The following is a 17,905-nucleotide window of genomic DNA, read 5'->3' as shown; positions in this document are numbered from 1 at the left end:
GGCCCCATGTCCTCTAATGGGCCCTGAGCTCACTGCCCAGCAGCATGCAGCTCGATTGGCATTCGCCATAGAATACCAGAATTGGCAGATGCACCACTGGTGCCCTGTGCTTTTACAGATGAGAGCAGGTTCACCCTGAGCACGTGACAGAAGTGAAAGGGTCTGGAGAAGCCATGGAGAACATTATGCTGCCTGTAACATCATTCAGCATGAGCAGTTTGGTGGTGGGTTAATGATTGTCTGGGGAGGCATATCCATGGAGGGTCACACAGACCGCTACAGGCTTGACAAAGGCACCTTGGCTGCCATTAGGTATCAGGATGAAATCCTTGGACCCATTGTCAGACCCTATGCTGGTACAGTGGCTCCTGGTGCACGACAATTCCTGGCCTCATGTGGTGAGAGTATGCAGGCAGTTCCTGGAGGATGAAGGAATTGATACCATTGACTGGCCACCACACTTTCCTGACCTAAATCCAATAGAACACCTCTGGGACATTATGTTTTGGTCCATCCAATGCCACCAGGTTGCACCTCAGACTGTCCAGGAGCTCAGTGATGCCCTGGTCCAGATCTGGGAGGAGATCCCCCACAACACCATCTGTCATCTCATTAGAAGCATGCACCGATGTTGTCAGGCATGTATACAAGAACACAGGGGCCATACAAAGTGCTGCGTACAATTTGAGTTGCTGCAATTAAATTTTGGCAAAATGGACTAGCCTGCCACATAATTTTTTCACTCTGATTTTTGGGGCGTCTTTGAATTCAGGGCTCTGTAGGTTGATCATTTTCATTTCCATCAAACGATGTGGCATCCTTTCGTTCCTAACACATTACCCAGTCTATATCAGTATAGATATCCAGGAGGATTTCTTTTTCCCATTGAGATCTGATGTGTTTTCAAAGTGTTCCTTTAATTTTTTTGAGCAGTTTATATATATACAGTATATATATATTTATATATATATTTTTTTTTTGACTAAAGTGACTGCTGCCATACAGGTCCAGCTATCTTGTTTTGAATCCCAAAATGCTGCTATTTGTGTGGAGCTTGCTTGTATTCCCCATGTCCTCCTGAATTTTCTGTAGGTTTCTCCAGTTTTCCTCATTTGTTCCCAAAGATGTTTATGTGAGGTTAATAGGTCACTCTAAACTGACTCCAAGTGTTTGTGTGCGTCTGTGTGTAAGTTCACTTTACTAGGCACTTTTTCCTGTTCATCCATGCACACTGTTGCTCCCACACTCAGAATATGGACATGGAAAACATTATGTTACACAAGTGCAAACTGCATAGAGTACAGTATGTGAAACTGCAAGCACTGAACATAATGAAATAAATACCAATACTTGGTAGTGTGACACCAGTGAATAGATTTGGTTTGTACAAATTATTGATAAGTTCTCATATATACAAAGGCTGAAGTACACCAAGTATGCTGTTACAGTTTATTTTTTTTAAATTAAGTTATTCTGTTCATTGTTAACAATTCTACATGGGTTTTTTTTCAGGGTGTAATGAAAGCACAAACAACAATAAAGAGATGGAGACACCATCCAATGACCCTGTATAATAACATAACGAATGGTTTACAGAAAAACTGTAAGAACGTCTTTTCAGAAGTTGAGAACAGAACTGATTAAAAATGGTAATGTCTGTGGTTTCGAATGATCTCGGCAGGAATGGGCAGGTCCAGGAGGGAGGTCAACAGAAGTGATGTCAGAGGTGGAATGACTATCAGTTCTGAGAAGAAAGGAAGAGAAAAGGCATTAGCCAATAGCGCCACCCCTGGTACAGCAGGTTATCACCAGAGCCCCTAAGCTTGCTCTGTTGGGTATGCGAGTGACATAGGTTACTCCTCCAACATGCCAAACACAGGATAATTGTCAATTTTTCACTAGCCCAGCAGGGGTCTCTGGGGTTGGGTTTCTTCTAGTGATGTTCAAAACAGGCAATTTTGGATTGTGGTGCAGTGCGCCACTGAAATTAATAGTTGCCTGTCACAGTATGGCAGCATAGCTATTTATAGCCTTACCTTTATTTTTAAAGGCTATAGAGAAAGGGGGCACACATACCCTGAGGGAGAAGGAGGAGGCAACATGTTAAATCGCTGGAGGAGATGCAGCTTCAGAGCAGCTCAGGTTTTTCATGTCTACAGCACACATACCTGATTCATGTACGAGTGTTGCAGGAGTCAGACCAACATCTGGGCAGGTGAGGTCCACCACCTGTTGTGCTCTGTCAGTTTTGAAAAAGGTAAAAGAAGTAATGTGATCAGTGCATTGCCTAGTTAAAAAGGAGATTTATGAGCTTAGCCAAGCCCTGGGCAAAAGTTTAAAAAATAAGTAGTACTTACCAGAGAGAGTGGAAAAAGAGACGGTTCTTTGCCGATTGCGTGCCTGCTGATGCCTCGCTAAATGGGAGAGTTCCGGAAGGAGGATGAAGTACAGCGTGGGCAGTGTCACTACATGCTCCCTGATTGGAAGAATGAGAATGTGTTGGTGGGGATTGGGTGCCCCTTTGACATATAACACTGGGGAATGGACATTAAAAGTCTTCTTTTGACTGGGTTGGGTGTCTGGCTAACCTTCATACTAAAGTCAAGAGTGAAAGTAGAGTGGTGAGTGTGTGTTAAACCCATTGCATACCAAGAGGGGACTTTAGTTGTCTCCTATTCGCACGTGTGTGACAACTGTTAAAGGGCCTGAATAGTTGTAATTCTATGCCTAACCAGGGGGTGGCGAGGTGCACTGATTGTCTCTCTCAATCCCTTACAGACAATTCCCAGGAAATCTTACCTGGTTCTGGCGCTACCGATGACATCACTTCCAGTTCTGGCCCTGGTGACATCACATCCTCTACTTGACTTTAAAGCTACCATTTTAAGGCAATAGTTCAGTTCATTCATGGACTCCAATCTGTAAAGATCTGTTGTTGATTTTCAAACAATTTGTAGCCAGGACACAATATACTATATATATATTGTGAAAGCTGGCCCTGACACAGACAGACGGACAACATATTTTGCACCCACACACTGTTTATTTACACTATTTACAATGTCAATATCACATGCACACTCACAATCCCCAGTGCCTCTTGCACCGATCTCCCCAAAGTCCAGGGCCCACAGTCTTTGTGCCTTCCTGGCCGCCTCCGTCCTCTCTCCAGTTCAGTCCTGCTACCTCCCGACATCCACCAATGACTGGAGGGGGAACCGGATGGGCTCCAGCTGCTTCCGGCACTTATGGGAACCCGGATGGGCTCCAGCTGCTTCCCGGCACTTAACGTTGGCCACACCCCTGTGTGGCGGAAGCGCTGGCTGCACACCCGGAAGCCGTCCGTGTCTCCCCGGTCGTCTTCCCCCCGGCACTTCCTGGTGTGGCGGAAGTGCCGGGCTCCCGGGATAAACAGGCACTGGGGTGCCGCCTGGCGGTGGCCACGGGTCCCTACAGGGCTGGGCTTCCAAGCCCCCTAACCGAGGCCTCCTGCATAACCAGGACGGATGCCCTCTCTCGGTCTGGAGGAGGCACATGCCCTTCTCCAGTCTTCCAAGGCGTCCCGGCCGGGCTCCATCCCCGGCCAAAGACCACACAGGGTAAACCGGCATCGGTGCGCCGCCTGGCGGTGACCACGGGTCCCTACAGGGCTGGGCTTCCAAGCCCTGTACCCATGGTCCCCAATATAACCAGGACGGACGCCCCCTCGCGGTCTGGAGGAGGCACAAGCTCTCCTCTCCTCCTCCTGGGCGTCAGCCGGGGACCACAATATATATATATAACATATTTTTTTAATGCAATTAGGTTTTTGATTTTTTTTCCTGATTACAAAAAAAGGAATAGGAAGGACATTTGTTTTTGTATTTAGTTTTTTTTTTCTTTCTCTCTGATTATTGCTTTTAAGGAAGGAGGAATAAGATCAAGTTCTTTTTGTGTAAGCAGTATCTTCAAATTAGAGTTTATAATTATTTCTTTTTCTTTTCTGATTTTGGGTTGGCACAGGAGGAAAGGAAAGGACTGTATTTTTTGTAAATATTTGTTGTTTGTTATTTTTATTATTTTTGGTGTGTGTGTGTCATTAGGACTGGGTTTTATTTAATGACACCACATTACTTTGATTTGGGAACTTGGTATTCGTACCTTTTTGTTTGGAGTAGCTGTAAATAAAGAACATTTGTTTATCTTCACTTTTGTAAATTTGTGTCTGGGTCTCTGCTCTAAAAGATGATATGTTCGGTCCATGAACTACAAGCGTCCAAAGTGTAGCATGGTGCCAGTTCCCACTATACAGGGTCTCACGTGGATTTGCATACAGCTTCATGAAAATATCTGAGATTTCACAATTGCAAAACACCAAACTCAGCAAAAAGAGTTTTTTTTTTTTTTTTGGATTGTTAAGGTTTTGGTGTTTAAAACAAGGAATACTGCTCCTTGATGTACTCACACTCATATGTTTACTTGTGTTCTTTTCTGCAGTTGTGTAAAGCATAAAGTTGGCCGTACACCAAGAAAACCAATTCTTTTTATACCTCTGATTCGTATCACTGTGGTGGAGTGCAGTGTATTTTTAAAAAATGTGCCATGCGGTATATTTTTCATGCCAAACACCTTGAAAGGTACTATCACACACAATACTGTGTTTTCTCCAAGCCTTTCCCTACAAGCACCATATTCTAGAACCACCCTGTTCTGTTTCTTGATTTCTGCAAAAGATGTTGAGGCTATGCACCCTCTGTGAAGCTTCATGTTTCTTTTCTGTCTTAAGATTGTGATTACAAAGATTGTCATCATACTTGGTAGTGTTGGGATTGCACTACCAGAACTTGCCTAGTGGATCAACAAAATGTCTACATGTGACAGGAAATAAGTTCAGTGATTTTTACTCTTTCACTAGAGATTATTTACTAACTGGCAGGCAAATGCATATGAAATAAATTAATGTAAATGCTTCCTGGCAGAAATAAATACCTTTCTCCTTGTGCAAAGTGAACCACAGAGTTTCTGTGTGAATTCAGTTTCTACAGTTTTCGCTCACCACTAGTTTCTTCCTTGCTTCCAATGCCCATAATATTAGGGGAATAGTGTAGAAATCCTGGTATTCGCTGAGCTTCCACACATCACCCTGTGACCTTCAAAGCAAAAGCTACTTCCAGACTTCAGTCATGTCCTGTTTTCTTCCTGTCATCTCCTGCAAAGCCTCTGTGTTTTTTGCTTTAAACAAGAACATTTTGAAAAATGGGACATTGCCTCCTATTTTGCAAGTGGATATTTTCCCTAGCAACCTGCATTATCTATCATGCAACTTGTCATTGTAATAAACATATTGCCCAGTTAATATATGTCTATTGCATATCTAATTCAAGTCGCTAAAACAAAATTCACAACAGCAAAGAGATTTATTTGGAACCCGTTATTGCCACAGTTATTCATATGGTCATCCATCCTCATTGCTGAAAATAACAATATCTAATTGCAACATTGATATGGAAACCTCAGGAGCACTAAGTGCAAGACAGAAATTGCTACTGGACAGGAAAACTGATCATTCCAGGATATACAGACACCAGAAAACCTAACTTACATGTCTTTCAGATGTTGGAGGAAACTGCAGAATGAGGAAAAAGGCATGTGGATATGAAGAGAATGTATAAACTCCACACAGACATTCGATTGAAGCCAGGATTTTGAAGCTGAGAAACAACAGCATTAACCAGCACATTGCAATCCCAGCCATTGTTATGGCAATTCATCCATTCATATGCTCTATGGACTTAATATAAACTTAGACTTTTGATAAGGAAGAAACAAAAAGCTACTCTGGTGCAAGTCATATCAAGAATCAACCCTAGACAGGGCAACAATTAATATATTGATTTGTCTATTAAAACCATTTCATTCAATTCAGGTTCATGGGGATGGGCACATACTCAGAAGCATTTGACAAAAGGCAGGAGCCAGTCCTGGACAGCACCATTTTTTGCAGCACATCAGTCAACGCATTTTGAATGAAAGTTTTTTTACACCATCACAGTATATCCTCCTTCACATGACAGCAAATCTAAAAGCCTTCAGCAAACAGAACACGGAGAGCGTCTGCATTTGAACAGGCGACAGTTTCCAGATGGGTGGAGGAATGCAGCATCGATTCTTGTGGACATTAAGAAGCAGCCCAGGCAATTATTCTTAAAAAGATGGCTTTATTGTTTAAAAGATGTTGCAAAAAAAAAAAAAAAGTGAAAGCCTAAGAATACATTACCATGTTCTCAATAAAGCTGCAGTTGCTGGTTTGAGAGGCAAGCAGGCAATAAGGTCAACACTTCAAAAAGGCAGATCCTTGACAGCTTTAATTGGTGGTGTGTTTTATTCTTCATATTAACAAAGAAGAGCAAAGTGCATGGTTGTGCATTCATTTACACTTGCACCCATTTAAACACTGGACATTCACTTATTTTCCGTGACAGATAGTAGTCAATAGATGAACACATTTGAAATAAAGCTTGTCTTTGTTTCCTAGGCACATGAAATGGGAGATTAACTGAAAGAATGAACTTGTACTAACCCACTCACTGAAACAAGGAGACATGACATATATATCAATACTAGACCCAATTTATCCAACTCAGGGTGGCAGGGGAACTGGAACCACTTCCATCAGCACAGGGATCAAGCCAGAAATCAACCTTGGACATGACTTCTTCCACAAACACCCACACTCACATTTACATTTGGGTTAATTTAGAGAAAAGGGCACATCAGGAAAAACATGCAGACAAAGGAAGAACATGAAAAACTACACATGGACATGGGTCTGTGAGCCTGAACTACTGCCACCGTGCCAACTTGTTTTGTAATGCTGCTTGCTAAAATGAGGTTCCTCACGGTAACAGTTATATTGTTACACATTAAATAAAGCTGACTGAGTGATTTGTAATAATACATTGCAGTTCTCTAAAAAGACTGACTGAATGCCAGTAAACCTAGGAATTCCAACCAGTTCATGTTCACTGACACAAGTGTCACCAAATGTTATCAATATAAGCAAGAAAATAGATAACCAAGGAAAGTAATCAAAATCGCTAGAAGGAAGAAATAAAGATGGATAAGTAAGAAACAAAGCTCAAAAAAGACTAAATAAATTGTTCTCACCCTCCATGTATTTTTAACTATGAGTAAAAAGCTGAATTGTGCAAAGGGGGTCTGTAACATTCATGATAACCATCACTCATTCTGTATCGCAGCATGTGTGTTACCAGTACTATTGTCACAAAGACCTCTGCAAAGACCCATGCAAGAGATACCAGAGACATAATCAGTCAAGCAAGCAAGCAAGCAATCAATTAATCAATCACACTTTATATAGCACCTTTCATATATGAAATGCAGCTCAAAGTGCTTAACATTTAGAATAAAATGGAAAAAAAGGAAAACAGTTAGCATTTACAGTATGCAGTTAGAGGTGTTGTTAAAAGACATTTGTATAAAAACAGAAACTAAAATAATGGGGCCCCCCAAAAATAAATGCATAAAAATAAGTTTTTTAACAAGAAAATGATTCAGCTTCTCTAATTACTTCTAGCGGTGTAGTCAGGGTCAGTGCCACCATTAAGTCGAAATAGGCGTTCACCTATGGCACAGATCATAAGGGCTCAGCCGCATGGGTTAGCTACCGAACTGTCAGCTGGCATTAATCTAGGGTGCAACATAACCTAGCAATGGCACTGAGTGCAGTTCATAGTTTTGGTGAATAATCACTAAATACTGCCTCCCCTTTGTATTTCTTGGTAACTCTGAGTATGTGGAGAACTTTAGAAATAAGGGATCTTAGAGAACAATGGGGAATATAAATATATAAAGGACTAGTGATGTACAAAGGTGCTAGGCCGTTAAGTGCTTTGTAATTGAGTAAAAGTATTTTAATATCTGTTCTAAAAGATACAGGTAGTCAATGAAGTTCACTCAAAAATTGATGTCATATGATTTACTTTGTTTTTGCTTTTGTAAATGTTCTAACTGCAGCATTTTGAGCAATCTGTAATTTGTTAATGGTGCGTTTTGGTAGGCCAGTAAAAAGAGAATTGTAGTAATCAAGACAACTTATAATAAAAACATGTGTAAGCTTCTTAGCATCTTGTCATAAAAGGGTGTCTCACTTTAGCAATGCTCCTCAAATGAAAACATTTTCTTAGAAATATATTGAATGTGAGTTTTAAAATTCAGATCACAGATATTTTTAAGTTAATAGAGTACCAAGCCTTGATTTCACCGTCTTCCTCATTTCCAGGGGCCTATATTAATCATCTCTGTCATTTCTTAATTGACTTTTAAAAATTTACCCCACATCTACTCATGTATAGCAGATAAACATAAAAGTGTTATATGAAGATCATCAGGTTTTTGTGGTACTTACAACAATGTATTGTCAGCATAACAATGAAGATCTACAGGATATTTTCTAAACATTTTTCCAAGATTAATCATACAATAAGAGAAAAGCAGTGGACATTATACTGCCTTATGCCATTCCACAGTCAGCTGTTAATGATAATGATGATGATCACAATTCACCTAGTTTAACATGAAAGCTTCTCCCTGCCATATATGTCATGAACCAGCTTAAGACAGTACCAGAGAACCCTATTGATTCACAGTGGTGTAACATGATGGAAAAATCAATCATGTCAATAGCAGCACTTAAGAGCTAAGAAAATTAAAATGATTACCTTATTTGAATCTATGTTGAGCCTCAGATCATTATCTACATTCAGCAATGGAGTCTTGGTGCTATAATGTGTCTTAAACCCTGATTGGAATTTTCAAATATATTATTACTACAGAGAAATTCTGTAATCTGAAGATAGAAACTACCTTCTCTAACATTTTGCTTAAAAAGGGCGGTTTGAAATAGGTCTAAAATTAGTTAAACAGTATTATCTAGTGCTGGCATTTTGAGAAGTGATTTAATCACAGGACTTTCAAACAATCACGAAATGCAACTGTTAAAAGTGATGTACTTTCAATGTGTAGGGCCCATTCCACAAATAATTCAAATGTTTGCTTAAATAGTACCTGAGGGTGACAGTTTTCACCACAGCTGATGCCCCACCCTCTAGTCACTAGCCCACTAGCCAGTATTAGTTGTATTTTTAGATGAGGGACAGAGATGGTGGAAATGTGTCCACATTAAGTCAGACTATTAGCTGTACAGACAAGGGGCAAAAAGCCAAGGTCTCAGAAAAAACAGAATACTCACAAAACTCAGCAGGATGATACAGGAGGAAAGAACCAAGGAAATATATTAAACATAACAAAGTAAAATCTCATTCATTAGATTTGTTCCAAGGATCTTACTCAATCCATAGTTTTAATTCCTTACCCATGCAAAATAAAAACAAAATAAAAAATGTGATTCTTCCTCTCAGTTTTTGATATATACTTTGAAGTTGGTGGGGTTGTTTTGTAATTTGCCCTAATTAAAATAAAAAAAAACATTCATAAAATTTCCCTTATGGAGAGTGTCTTCATGGTCTCCTATTATACAAAATGGCATGTTCTTTGACTCATTACAGGCACCACAGCTAGATACTCTTAGTGCTTAGTGAAAAATAAGGACTTACTACAATGTGCATCATACAGACTAATATCACTTCTGAATAATGATGTTAAGATACACTTTAAAGTTCTAGCAAAAGGATTGAGAAAATGCTTCTTACTGTAATATCTGAAGACCAAACTGCATTTATTAAAGGCAGACGCTTGTTTGGATGCAGAAAATGTATTTGACATGGTTGAAAGGAACTACCCATTCACTATATTTCACAAATTTGGGTTCGACCCAAACATATGTGCATAGATCAAACTACTCTATATTAGTCCAGAAGCCTCAGTCCATATTAACAACATTATTTTGGACTGCTTTAAACTAGAATGTGGTACAAGATGTCCCCTATCATCACTGCTCTTTGCAATCACCACTGAGCCACTGGCTATTTACTTTTGAAATGCTTCAGAGATAAAGGGGGTTTTCAGAAAAGGAATTGAATAGAAAATATCACTATATGCAGATGATATGGTACTGTGTATATTACATATGACCCACAAAATTCCATGGCAGCAGTCCTAAAAGCACTAGCAGATTTTCCGATGATATCTGAAACCAAAATTAATTTGAATAAAGTGTGTTTTTTCCAATGAACTCTCTAGCACACAATACTAGACCGCACACCTTCCCATTTACCTTGCAGATCAGTTTAAATATCTAAAGGTATATATCCCAAGTAAATATAGAGCTTATTTTCAACAAAATTTGCTGTCTGCATGGAAAAAAGTAAATAAGATATGAATAGATGGTCCACCCTCCATCTCACAATAGCAGGGAGAATCAGCACTGTTAAGGTGAACATCCTTCCCAAGATTCTCAAACCATCCCCATATACATTAACAAATCATTTTTTAAGAAATTAGATTCAATCATAACCTAATTTATTTGGAATTCTAAAAATCCAAAAATCTTAAGGGTGACCTAAAGAAGAAGGGGGGCATGGGATTTCCTAACTTTCAATTTTATTGATAGGCGGCAAATATTCAGGCCATAAAGACCTGGGGCCTCATGTATAAATGGTTCATATGCACAGAAATGTTGCGTAAGAACGTTTCCACGTTCAAATCTCAATGTATAAAACCTAAACGTGGCGTAAAGCCACGCACTTTTCCACGGTACCTCATACCCTGTCGTACACAAGTTCTCCGCTCGGTTTTGCAGACTGGCGGCACCCAGCGTCAAAGCAGTGCTACTGTTCCTGTGTGGTTATCCTTTCTTTTCCTCACGCGGCTTTATAAATACACTGAAATTAACCGCATATTGTTTATTAGTGTAATGCATCTGATTGTAATTAACTTGTAACAATATAATAGTCCAGGAAACAGCCATAGTATTCCAAATACCATAACTGCTTTAGCGTTGTTACTCTCACTGCACCTTCTTCTTCTTTCAGCTGCTCCCGTTAGGAGCTGCCACAGCGTATCATCTTTTTCCATATTACTCTCACTGCACCACTCGGAGTATTTATATCACTGTATCTGAGTGTGAATCACAGCAGCAGCTGATCGGAAAGAGAATTATCGGTATACAGCTTGAAGAACATGCTACCTCAGCCACGGCAAAATGTTTCAAAGCCTTTACTGTACAGACCTCATGGTTCAGAAACAGTTTCATCCCAAGAAGTTTAAACGCACTCAATCAATTGCTCCTTGTAGAACTATCTGTACTTATAAGTACAATTACCTCACTGTAAACTTGCACTACAGTTATAATATTGCACAATCTGAGCCACTTTATTAAGTGCGTATTTACATACTGTATGATGACGGTATCATTTTTAAGATGATGTGCAGCACAGAAGGCTTTTCATAGAAGGCTGAGCTTAAGGGCTATTTATATTGATTTGCATATTCAAAGAGGCGTAATTCTAAGAGGAGTTGGGTCGTTACATAAAGCGCGTGCACGAGCTTTACTTTTCCTGCTGACCGGGATTTATGTAGCGGAAGAACGTGGAAGTTGGAGTACGCACAGATTCCTGCATCTGGATTTTTCTGTGCATAAGCACATTTTGGCTTTTGTGCTTACGCCATGTTATAGTGCGAATTCTACATGAGGGGCCTCTGTCTGTAAAAAGACAATGGGAAAAGCACGGGGGAAAATATAAGAATTTCAGCGAAAAAGTGGAGGCAAAGGAAAAACGTACTATCTGTTTAATTAAACCGTGGTATAATCAACAAAAGGAAGTTGATCGAGTGACATAGCGTGTTGGAGAAACTTGAAAGCTCACGTTCACAAAGTCACACAGTGCCAGAAATAAAAAAGAAGTCACATATCAAAGTCGCCGTGAAAAGAAGAGTTGTAGCCCACTGTCTGAGTGACATATGAAAGCTTATTAGGGTACAGAGAAAAAAAAGGCACACAGTGGGGAAAAAGCATGAAATGTCAACTTCAATGTCGAAATTTCCACTTTAATCCTGTAGTTTATTTTGTCATTAAAGTAGAACATCATAAACTTCATCTTAAAATCGTTTAATTAACTAGTTTCTCAAATCACATCGTAATTAAAGTAGCACGTTAAATGCTTTGTTTTGTATGTGATCTTCTATGTGCTCTATGTGTGTGAATCACTACTTGCTTCTTAAACCGGCTTTCTTCCTCCAACTGAATACGGAATCCATTACATTCGTGATATTACAGCTCTCTGAATAACTAAAATACTGAGATGTATACGTGATATCATTTTCATGATGATAGGAGTTAAAGCACGTTATTAAACATGGGTTTCACGGCGCAGTGATTGTGTGCGACCTTCGATGAAATAATTTATTGCAGCAGTACTCATGGGCGGCTCAAGGCTTGTGGCGGCCCTTGGCAGAGGAAGAATCGGTGGCCCCTTCACCCGCCAATGTCAATATGGTACGTACGTTGCGGACACTGCATAGCCGCCTCGTGCTCATGACACAAGCATTTAAGTTTTGCCGAAATTTGTCGCTGCGTTTTTAGCTGTGTTGTTATTTTCTCTTTCTGTTTTATATTCAATATTTATTGGCGTAGCTGCCCCTGCAGTCCTTGCTTTTCTTTCTCCAAGTAATCGATCGCCACACAATCAGCTCTGTAATAGTCGTTAAGCCATCTGTAAGCTTAGAGTGCTGATTCTTCAAAACGTTTAAGGAACATTGAAATATCTTCGTAGTACATGTTTAATTATTCTATCCTTCACGCAGACCCAGTGAAGAATATAGATTATTTAAATTAAGTTAAAGTTTTATCTGTATAATATAATAAACATATTTTGCTGCAGGCGGCACGGTGGCGCAGTGGTAGCGCTGCTGCCTCGCAGTTAGGAGACTTGGGTTCACTTCCTGAGTCCTCCCTGCGTGGAGTTTGCATGTTCTCCCCGTGTCTGCGTGGGTTTCCTCCGGGCTCTCCGGTTTTCTCCCACAATCCAAAGACATGCAGGTTAGGTGGATTGGCGATTCTACATTGGCCCTAGTGTGTGCTTGGTGTGTGGGTGTGTTTGTGTGTGTCCTGCGGTGGGTTGGCATCCTGCCCAGGATTGGTTCCTGCCTTGTACCCTGTGTTGGCTGGGATTGGCTCCAGCAGACCCCCGTGACCCTATTTGGATTCAGCGGGTTAGAAAATGGATGGATGGATGGATATTTTGCTGCATTTCATCTTAAAAATATCATCATCATATATAAATACGCGCTTTATAAAGTGGCTCAGGTTATGCAATATTATAACTGTAGTGCAAGTTTACAGTGGGGTAATTGTACTTATAAGTACAAACAGTTCTACAAGGAGCAATTGATTAAGTGCGTTTGAACGTTGAAACGTTTTGTCGTGGCTGAGGTAGCGTGTGCTTGAAGCTGTATACCGATAATTCTCTTTCCGATCAGCTGCTGCTGTGATTCACACTCAGATACAGTGATATAAATACTCCGAGTGGTGCAGTGAGAGTAATATGAGAGTAATATGGAAAAAGATGATCCGCTGTGGCAACTCCTAACGGGAGGAGCTGAAAGAAGAAGAAGAAGAAGTGAGAGTAACAACGCTAAAGCAGTTATGGTATTTGGACCATTATATTGTTACAAGTTCATTACAATCAGATGCATTACACTAATAAACAATATGCGGTTAGTTTCAGTGTATTTATAAAGCTGCGTCAGGAAAATAATGAGTAACCACACAGGAACAGTAGCATTGCTTTGACGCTGGGTGCCGCCAGTCTGCAAAACCAAGCGGAGAACATGCGTACGACAAGGTATGAGGTACCGTGGAAAAGTGCGTGGATTTACGGCAAGTGCAGATTTTATACATCGCAATTTGAACGTGGAAAAGTTCTTACGCGACATTTCTGTGTGTACGCACCGTTTATACACGAGGCCCGAGGCCACTGGGCATTTTACACCCGGCCCGCTGACTACCTTTGACTGGCCCGCGTGAGGTCGTAGTAAAAGTGTATCAACATCTATTACTTTGTGATAGGTGCACGAAATACAATTACACAGCTTTTATTTTGAAGGCCACCATTGTTTTTCTTAATTATCAGTGTGCTTATGCGCATCAGCGAATGTGTTGAAAAGCCTCCAAGAAATTAGCTCTTAGCCCTTAAATATGTCAGCCAACGTTAAAAAAAGAAAAATTGACGTAGAATGTAGAGTTTTTAACAAGTTCTAAATATTTGCTGAAATCAAAGGTAAAGCTGTGTGCTTAGTGTGTGGAGAGCATATAGTGGTGTTTAAGGAATACAATTTGAATCGCCATTACAAGAGTAAACACGGAGAAAAATACAAGAATGTCACTGATGCAGAGCAGGTACGAGCATCGGAAGAGTTGCTAGGCGGCTAAACTGCAAAAGCAACAAGGATTTTTTACAAAGCTCCACTCATCCAGGGATGCAGCAATCATGACCAGCTTTGTAATATCCCATAAAACTGCAATATACAGTAAGCCATTCTCTGATGGGGAGTTTATCAACGACTGTTGGAGTCTTCAGCGCTAATATGCCCTGAGAAAAAAGTCACGTTTGCAAATGTGTCTTTCTCGAGGCACACGGTAACAAGGCGGGTCGAGAACATCACGTGGAATTTGGCGCTTCAACTGCAAAAGAAAACGGACAATTTTGTCTTGTTTTCCTTGGCTCTGGACGAGAGCCGTGACATCCGTGATACAACCCAGTTACTTATCTTTGTATATGGATTAACGAAAGACTTTGAGATGACGGAGGAGATGGCAGCTATGTGGCCAATGAATGGGACTACAATGGGGAGTGATTTGTTCTGGGGTAAATGCACCCATGGACACGCTGGGACTAAAATGGGACAAACTGGTAGGTGTTACAACCAATGGCTGTCCAAATCTGACGGGGAAAAATGTTGGACTTTTGAGGGGGATGCAAGATAAAGTGACTGAAATTAACCAAGAAATTGATATTTTTGCATTATATCATTCATCAGGAGATGTTGTACAAGTCAGTGCTAAAAATGAGCCATGTTGTTGATGTTGTAACTAAAATAGTTAATTTCATCAGGGCAAGAGCACTGAATCACAGACAGTTTGTTTCACTGTTAGAGGAGCATGAAAGTGAACATAGTGACATAGGCTACCAGACAGCTGTGAGATGGCTCAGCCTTGGCAAGGTGCTTAAAAGAATATGGGACCCGAGAACAGAGATTCAGTTTTGTTAAAAGAAAGACAAGGACATTCCAGTGCTCTCTGATACACACTGGATTGCAGATCTGCACTGCATGGTGAGTTTTCAAGAAGATTTGAAGACTTCAAAACAGTCAAGGGTGAAATGCACATGATTTCTTCTCCCTTTACTTATACTGTAGTGTGGATAATGCACCCAGTGATGTCCAGCTTGAACTCATTGATCTGCAGTCTGATAATCTACTGGCCGAGCATTTTAAGTCAGTATCACACGTGGAGTTTTATTCTTCTCTCAAAGAGGAAATCGTCCCACACTTGAGGAGACATGCACAGAGGATGTTGGTTCTCTGTGAACAAACATTCTCAGTTATGAAGTTTAACAAATCCAGATATAGATCCTCTCTCAGCGATGATCACTTGTGTGCTGTCCTTCACATATCCACCTCAGATATTTAACCTGACTTCAGTGCACTTGTTCAAGCCCAAAACAGGCTAGATTTCTCTCACTGAACACCAAAAGAACTAAGGTAAATTAATGTGATGTTGGTCTTTGAAAATTAGTTAAAGTTATGATGCTATTTTTTCAAATGCTGCAAAAAATGCACATTTTCTAAATTGTTTTTATAAATGTTTCTTAAATAGTGCAATAATTCTGTGCTCCACACTTGTTTGACTGTTTGGTTTACTGTGCTTTATCAATGTAAGTTGATGCTGCTATTTTACGTTATGATGCTAGTTTTCTTAAACATTGCAAAAGTAGAAATTTTCTAAACTGTTTTTGTGATTGTTCATTAAATAGAACTTTATATATCTTCCATGTTTTCTCAATGTAATGTTTCATTTGTTTCTTAGAGTGGGATATCATACATATATTGGAAATTAATTAAGAATATTATAGGTATGAAGTATATATTAAGTATATTATATATTCCGGCCCTCTAAAACCATTCCAATTTCTCATGTGGTCCCTTTGGAAAAATAATTGCCCACCCCTGACTTAGACTGATCTTGCTCATTTGGAAGAATCCCAGCCCATCTCTTTTAAGCAATGCCGGACTGACGTCTACAATCAGCGGGAGCTTTCCTGGTGGCCTGCTGCCTGTCCTGGCCTGACATTCAGAGCAACCAGTGAAATAAACTAATGGTGAAATTATATAATGTTATTATACTGGAAAACGAGCAGGCGTTATTGCTCTGTAGTGGGCACAAATCCTGTAGGTTTAATGTTGGAGGGTTTCGTTTCTGGTTGGATGGTTTCTTGTTTTTGCTCAAGTCAAGTTTTGACTTTGCCTTCGTCTCGCACCCTGACAGCTAAACAGGAGTGCAATGATGAGAGATCCGTACGTCTGGTGCTTTTGTGAATAAAGTTATATATGAAGATTGGTTAAAAGTTTCTAATATATTTTGAATTATATTTGGTTGTTGTATGGGTTTTGTTATATGTTACTGTGTATTTATTTAGTTTTATTTTTGTTTCAAATTTTAATGAAGTGTAGAGTATGGTCACATTTTTAACATTTTCTTTTCCTTGTGAATAGGCTACACAAAATGTTTTATTTTATTTTTTTATTAATGAAACACATATATGAGTGGAATGATGTGTGCTTTTAAATGTACCTGTTGTTCTTTATTTTATGATAAGTTTGTTAATGAACGTGTCTTGTTTTTGCTTTATTTTAATATTTTCAAAGTGCGTCCCTTGCTTTCTGACAGTTAAACATTAGCGATATAATGAAAGAGAGTGACTGAATAGGCTACATGAAATGTTTCATAGTTTTTTGTTTACTAAGTACATTCTTTAACAAATTCTTAGCAGGATTCTGTGTCACTGAGATATTTTTTGAGTCTTTTGTCTAGTGAAAAAATTCAAAGTGGTCTTTTTTGACCAACGCTTCAAACTTTGAGGAAGATTTCACTCACAACTACTCTTTGTGGTTCAGTGCTTTTTGCACATTTGTTTTTCTATACACGTTATTGAACTACAGGGTTTATTTATTTATAAAGTGTTTACACTTATGAAGTGTTGTTCCACACTTTATCAGAGGCTGTCTTGAGACTAATATTTAAGAGTGAAATGTATGTGTAAAAGCTGAATCTACTGTCTCGTCATTCATAAAAAATTCCAAGACAGAATGGTGTTTGTTGGTTTTTTGAGTCTGTCCCTGTACAAGAAAACTGATGTATATTGTGTGGCCTGGGTGAGACTTGGGATTCCTGGCCTGAAAAAGCTTCTCAGTCCAGCCCTGCTTTTAAGTCAGTCTATGATGTCTTTTTGAAATCTGAAAAAAATCAAATTTTCACTCAGAGGAATGTTTCAAAACTTTTAAAAATATAGCAGGATTTAATCAATCACATTTTAGAATAAGCTTCTTTATCAGATTAAAAGATACTCTTCCTTCCTTGCTGCTTCAAAGATTTGCTTTGCTGACTGGCTGCTCTCTCTTTCTTTGTGTGGGGGTTGAAATTTGATTTTGTTAAGTCTGACTTGATTGTATGGATATTTGTTTTAATTAAAATGTGTGCCATTACAAATCAATGCTTATTACCCACAGCCACATCCTACAAGACTTCATCATCATTTACATTAATGTTGCTATTGGCACATGACAATACAAGTACATTTTTTCCCTCGGTGTCATTTTATCCTTGTAACTGTGCTCAGGTGAAGTGAGTGTGTTGCAAAAAGAGCACATGCACTCTAAAAGCAGAAGA

The sequence above is a fragment of the Polypterus senegalus genome, chromosome 15, assembly GCF_016835505.1.
Source record: "Polypterus senegalus isolate Bchr_013 chromosome 15, ASM1683550v1, whole genome shotgun sequence".
NCBI lineage: Eukaryota > Metazoa > Chordata > Cladistia > Polypteriformes > Polypteridae > Polypterus > Polypterus senegalus.
Note: the sequence above shows the minus strand (reverse complement) of the source record.